At 37.9% G+C, this 6,263-nt stretch overlaps 1 pseudogene; it reads right to left on the bottom strand.

Annotated features, from left to right (window-relative positions):
- Positions 1–1,134: 1,134 nt before the first annotated feature.
- On the bottom strand, positions 1,135–1,650 carry LOC118980309 (translationally-controlled tumor protein-like; annotated as a pseudogene).
- Between the last annotated feature and the right edge of the window lie 4,613 nt (positions 1,651–6,263).

Genomic DNA, 6,263 nt, shown 5'->3' with positions numbered 1-6,263 from the left:
ATTAAGAACAAGCCCTCATTAGCTGATGCTGCTATGGAAGCTTTTGTTTCACACTAATAAACACCACTGAATGCTATGTACCTTTTCCAAAAAGAATTGTGTGGTTCTCCAACACACTTTCTCTAATCTAAATACGCTTTATCTGCATTCTTCCAAGTGAAAGACCAGTTTGTGGAGCAACTATGATGATCAGAGAGAGACCTTTTAAGCAACTTTTGGTGTGGAAAATCACTTCTTGAGCTACAAGGGACAGATCATTGCAGAAATGAGGATTCTGACCATCGTTGTGCTCCACCATGGAACAGATCCTCGGGAGGTGCTAAGTGACATTGACATCACCCAATTACTCTGTGCCCAACACTGTGAGTTTTACATTTGCAAATAGTTATTTTCCTACAGATAAGATTTTTTGTCCAGAAGTCTTCTCTGCCTCCTTTATTATTTCCAGGATGAGTTTGAGAGGGGTGTGTCCTCTACACCTTGAACAATACTCTGTAAAAAATGATAAGATATAGAAGTGTTGAAGGAACAAGTACCAGGTCTAATGCTTTGCCTGTTAGTCCAGGGCTTTTTTTTTTCCTTACTGAAATCGATGGACAAAATACATACTGGCTAAAGAAAAGCCCTCCTGACAGCAGACACCTCAACCGTTTGGCTGAGTGCTCCATCTTGCATCAGTGGAAAGCAGGGATGATTCTGATCTGGCCTGAATTCCCAAGACTGACACCACGGCATGCTTGCCTTCTGCCTGTGGGAAAAAGGTTCCATTGCTGAGTGCCAAGGCCCTGACAATAGTTAATCTCTTAAAAGAAGCAGGTGGCTGTTGCCACTCTAAGTTCCCCTCGAGTCTCTGCCAATTGCTTGCCTCTCAGATTTGGCAGAAGCCCAGAGTTTGACTGACTTCGTTGCTACCGCTTCATATATTTTTTTTTTAGTTTAAATGCATTTTATTTTTAGACAACCGATACAACATGATTTTTTTTCTCAAAAATAATGCCTCCACTCCAAATAAGTCAAGGTCAAAATAAATGAAGAACTCAAGAGAACATCAGTCTCGTGTGTCTTAGTACTGCGTGTGGATGAAAAGCAGCAGCCAGTCAGGATGACAAGTGATAGACCCAAATTGCCAGACTGTTAACAGTTTTCCATTTCTAAACCATCTTTAAAGGAAATCATACATGGGGTTGCACCATCCTCCTAGCAGTCCAGTCCAGTAACTGTACCATCTGGGTTTATGTTTTCACCAATAAAGACCTAGTAGTTTTTGAAATTAGCAAAGATGTGCTTGATTTGTTCTGCAGCCCCTGTTCATAAAAGGCTTTTCTATTTCTGGTCTCTGTCCCTCAAGTTTCCCTTTGATTGATTTCATGTAATCTTTAACGTACTTCTAGACTACTTCTGTGAAGCCAATTTCCGGAAAATGATGGTTCATGACAATATCACCACCAGCGATGACTGTGCTGGGGGTATCTTCTCCCTTGGGGCCTTCAGCGGAGGCATTTCCCCCAACAAGTGAGTCATCAGTGTGTCCCACTCTGTCCTACAGACCTTCTTCCCCTCTACCTCCAGGCACAGCCCGTCTGTGATCTCGTGGATCGTATAGCTACTAAACATCTATTCATGGCTGATGAGGTTCCTGTAGACGGTCATGATGGCAGCTGGAAAGAGAGGACCGCAGAGCTGCCTTTGCAGGAGCCCGAAACTCCCACAAGGCAGCCTGAGCTTGCTTCAGTCGGAGGCAGGGGTGGGGGGAGGGGGAGGAGCAGATGGGGTTGGAGGGGCTGGCAAAGGGCAGGCCAGGGCGGGACAGCTTCATGGTTATTTTTAGGGTCCATCTTTTGACATGTTGTTGTTCATGGTCAGTGTCCAAAATTATCATGGAATGTAAGTTCAAATTTGAAAAACATGTCTTACAATTGTGCGCTTATTTCCCACTAGAACAACCCCACCTCCCCACCTCAGTGTCTGTATCCTGTCTGTATCTCTCATGTACAATTGAAAAACTAGCACCAGATGCAGACCAGCCCCACCCCTGAATCTGCATATATCTGCTTTGTGATGTATTTTTACCTTATCGATGTGTAAAGATGAGCCACCATACTGGTCATGCCCAGAGTACAAAATGCCCAGATTTTGTATTCCGTTTGAGTTGAGAAGGTATTCTGGTGAGAAAGCACAATATATTCAATTACAAATTTTAAAGAATTGTCTTTTCACATGATTAAAAACACACATACATTTTCCAAAAATAGGTGATAGGAACTTGCTTCATCCCACATTCCATAGCTGTCATAGAAAGTGGTAAAATTGGCATTTATTCTCCTTTTTGCTTAAGCCCTTGGTTGTAAACTTTACCTGAATATCTGCAATCATAATCTATAGCTTTTTATTTCAGAGTTTATAAACAGGCAACGCAGCATGGACTATAATTTTCCATAAGAAAAATGAACTGCAGGAGACGTGCTCTTTAATGTGAAAAACATCTGTAAATAGCTCAAACCCTGCAGAAATAATTTACTGTTTTACTGTAAGTAGATATTGAATACTGAATTTTATATGCATATATTTATTCAATTGGTATCTAGAAAGGTTTGAAATAGAAAACTCAACTATAAAGGAAGATATTGTTCTAGTGGATGCAAATTGTACTGCTGGTCATTCTGGATCCATTTTAGAAAGTGACATCTGGAGATGGTAATATTAAATGATCACATGTATACTTTTGTTGTTGTTATAAGCTATGGATAAATTGAAGTATCTCTTCTCCTCCCAAGTGTCACCTTCCTACCACACTAACTTCCTCGTCTCTGTTCTCCCTAGGAATACGTCATGGATTTGGTGAGTTTTTTTATTCCAGTCTATTTCTAAGACTTTACTCTGTATATACTCAAATCCACACTCTTACCTTACTATACTATATATAGTAAGCTACATAAAGCACAGTATACATAGTATGAATATAAATTTGAATGTATATAAATGATATGAACAATGGAATCATTCTTAGAACTCAAATGTTTTTAAGTATCCACATTCATGCATCTAGAGTCAACTCATTCATTCCTTTGACACACAGTAGTCCCTCAATTATCCATTGTCTTTCTGGTAGAATGTATAAATTTCTTCCTATCTTCTTCCATTACAAACAGCACTGCAATGAACATAATTCCAGGTTTTATCTCGAATACATTGTAGTAGTGATTTCTTGGTTATTCACCTATTAAACAATTGTAGAGTCATGACAGCATATATATTTTCTAGATTTTGCCAAAAGATAATTGACCAAACTTGTGCTCCCACCATCTCTGTAGTTTGTTCTTGCCAGTAGTTAGTACTGTCAGTCTTTCTAATTTTTATGAAAATAGTGGTTCTAAAATGATGTCTCATTATCGTCAATGATTGTGTTTTTGATAGTGGTATTATCAGTAAGTCTATTTCTTTTTTTTAAACATATTTTCTAACTTAAGAAACATATTTTATTTACTTATTTTTAGAGAGAATAGGAGGAAAGGAGAAAGAGAGGAACAGAAACATCAATGAGTGGTTGCCTTTCTTGTGTCCCCTACTGGAGACCTGGCCTGCAACCCAGGCATGTGCCCTGACTGGGAATCGAACCGGTGACCCTTTGGTTTGCAGGCTGGCACTCAATCCACTGAACCATACTAGCCAGGAACTAACTTTTCTTTAATAAGCATATCTCTATTGTTAAAAATTATATAACTTATTTTATAAATCTGTTCTTTTTGTCTTTTCCTTTTAATTCATTAAGCATTTATTTTATCATTGTGTTGTTACAGGCATAAATTATTTTTTAAAGTTACGGTCCTTGCCATTAAAGGGCTTGTAGTCTAATCAGGCTAATAGATATGTAACAAGTTATATTATCATTTGGTAATCACAAAAATAAAGATGTGTGAGAATATAGAAATAGCAGAGGGCTTATCAGCACTAAGGCAGTTCCAGAGAAGACCTTCTAGAGATGTAATGAATGAGCTCATATCAATTTTCCTTTGAGGATACTATTAGTCTTTAGCTTAGGATCTAGTTTAACCAAGTAGTAAAATATAAACAGAAAAACCTGAAATGTTTGTGTCATCACGTGATGATGAACAGGCCATGACAATTACTCATAAGAAACAGGCTCAGAATAAATTGATGTGGACAGGTTGACTCAGGATGCCTTCCTCCTCAAGGTCTCACAAATACCATTATATCAAAGTTATATGGGCACAGCTTCTGGGACCATGATGTAGAAGCAGGGTGGAGTGAGAAGAGGAAGATGACCTCAGCAACCTATTACAATTTGAAAGCTTCAGATCTGAAAATCACAATGAACGTGGTCGCGTGTACTCCTGGAAAAAACAGATGACAGCCCTTGACACTGTAAAGGGACCAACGCTTTCTAGTTCATCAAGCTTAAAATTATAAATGCATTTAATAAAGTTGAAAGTATTTGATTTTTAAAATCAACTTTAAAAAGATGATTGAAAATATTTCAGTCATCCTTGCACAGGGGCTATGACAGGGTCTAGAGGGCAGAGGGGAGAGAATCACAGGGGAAAAGGGGATGTACTCACATGAATAAGTATAAAGGACACATGGACAATAACTAAGGTGGGGGGCAGAAATGGGAGGGAGGTGGGGAGCACTGGGGGGCAGGGGTGGGAATATAAGACAGAAAACTGTACTTGAACAAGAATTAAATTAAAAATAAATAAATAAAAAAGAAAATATTTCAGTCAATGAAGGGTTATAATAATTGAAATTATTATTTAATTTATTGTTCTAGTTGCTTCATTAGTGAGGGAAATGAGTCTCAGAAAAGCCTGAACTGTCCAAAATCAGACACTAAGATGTAATTTCATTGAAATAAAAACACAGGACTTTGAACCCTAAACTCAGCCTTCATAGAAGTCCTTCCATTTTCCCTCTTCTAGAACTTACTTGTAGATGAAGACATTTGCATATATACATGTTTAGTAAAGGCCTCCTGAGTATCCATTCTTCTTTGGGGAACATTTTGTAAAATATGAAGATTGTAGAACTTTAGTGGTATACTGTTTCACACATTGTCTTCTGCTTTAAATTTTGGATTTTTCCAGAGAGTTTGGAGATTGCAGGTAGGTAACTAAAGCTTAAAATTGTAAATGCATTTAATAAAGTTGAAAGTATTTGATTTTTAAAATCAACTTTAAAAAGATGATTGAAAATATTTCAGTCAATGAAGGGTTATAGTCAACTTAATAAAGGTGACCTAGGGGGGAAAATGTCATTTTCCCTTTTCCTTGTCAGCTGCTTTCTCAAAAGAGACCCTGGAGGCAGGAAGGAGATGGGAAGAAGTATTCCAAGTCATGAAAGGCAAGGACCTACATCCCAGATTGCTCTATCCAGCAAAGCTTTCATTTAGAATGAAAGGGCCGGTAAAGTGCTTCTCAAATAAGGTCAAGTTCAAGGAGTTTATCATCACCAAGCGCTTATTATATGAAATGTTAAAGGGACTTATCTAAGAAAAAGAAGATAAAAACATGTCTAGTAAGATGACAGCAAACTCACAATTATTAACAACCACACCTAAAACAAAAACAAACTAAGCAAACAACTAGAACAGGAACAGAACCACAGAAATGGAGATCACATGGAGGGTTAGCAACAGGGGAGGGGGAGAGAAAAAGGGGGGGGAAGGTACAGAGAATAAGTAGCATAGAGGGTAGGTAGGAAATAGGGGGAGGGTAAGAGTAGTATGGGAAATGTAGAAGCTAAAGAACTAATGACACATGGACGTGAACTAAAAGGGGGGAAATGTGGGTGGGAGAGGGTGTGCAGGGTGGAGAAAAGTGAAGGGGGAAATGGGACAACTGTAAAGCATAATTAATAAACTATATTGAAAAATTAAATTAAATTAAATTAAATTTTAAAACAGAGTGATTTAATGATGCAGTATCACCAGGAGACTTGTCCCTGCGTCCACCCAACAAGTATTTGCTATGCTCTCACTACACGCCAGTCAGGGTTAAGTGTTTCACAGAAATTATGTCATAATAACTTCAATAACAGTGCTACAATCTTGGTATTATTAACTCTATTATAAGATAATGAAACTGGAGGTAAGGAGATTAAGTAATTTAATCAAAGTTGCACACCTTTTAAGGAGTAGAACTAACCCCAAAGCTTGTTTCTAATTAACTATGCTATGCTATACAGTAAAAAGGTTTTATTATATTTTATCTATTATTTTCAGACCCATATATTTGAAAAGCAATAGT

This window comes from Sturnira hondurensis, unplaced genomic scaffold (assembly GCF_014824575.4).
Source record: "Sturnira hondurensis isolate 20B ecotype Veracruz unplaced genomic scaffold, ASM1482457v3 Scaffold0001872, whole genome shotgun sequence".
NCBI classification, from domain to species: domain Eukaryota; kingdom Metazoa; phylum Chordata; class Mammalia; order Chiroptera; family Phyllostomidae; genus Sturnira; species Sturnira hondurensis.
This window is presented reverse-complemented; position numbering and strand designations above follow the sequence as displayed.